Here is a 428-nt window from a genome sequence, read left to right as displayed (position 1 = left end):
GTGCTGTATGAGAGAAGGCAAGCACTCCCCTTGAGAAGGATGGAAGAGGTCCTAGTGAGCTTTACAACATGCATATGGTTAAGGCATTGCCACTTACTTTGTGGCATCTATCCAAGGTGTGGGGTTTTTTAAGAGCGAAAACACATCTCTATCATTTTCTAGTAAATGATTTTGCATAGCTAAGATGCTAGGAAGCATAAATAAGGGCAGTCACTGAATTAACCAGGGATGAAAAAACTGTTATGGAATTACACAGTAATGGTAACTAACTGCATTTGCTCCTTGATGTAGAACTTAATAGCTCTATTTTTATTAGTAGAAACCATATGCATTTCACTCATGGATGGTATAATTAAGTTAATGATCAGTGAGTGTAATGAATTTGTGATTAAGCCCAATTTTCTGAACCTTTCATTCTTGCACTTTCT

At 36.9% G+C, this 428-nt stretch overlaps 1 pseudogene; it reads left to right on the top strand.

Moving 5' to 3' along the window:
• Positions 1–120, top strand: LOC127048517 (uncharacterized; annotated as a pseudogene).
• The last annotated feature ends 308 nt before the right edge of the window (positions 121–428 follow it).

This window comes from Gopherus flavomarginatus, chromosome 3, assembly GCF_025201925.1.
Source record: "Gopherus flavomarginatus isolate rGopFla2 chromosome 3, rGopFla2.mat.asm, whole genome shotgun sequence".
NCBI lineage: Eukaryota > Metazoa > Chordata > Testudines > Testudinidae > Gopherus > Gopherus flavomarginatus.
Note: the sequence above shows the minus strand (reverse complement) of the source record. Positions and strands in the feature narration are given on the sequence as shown.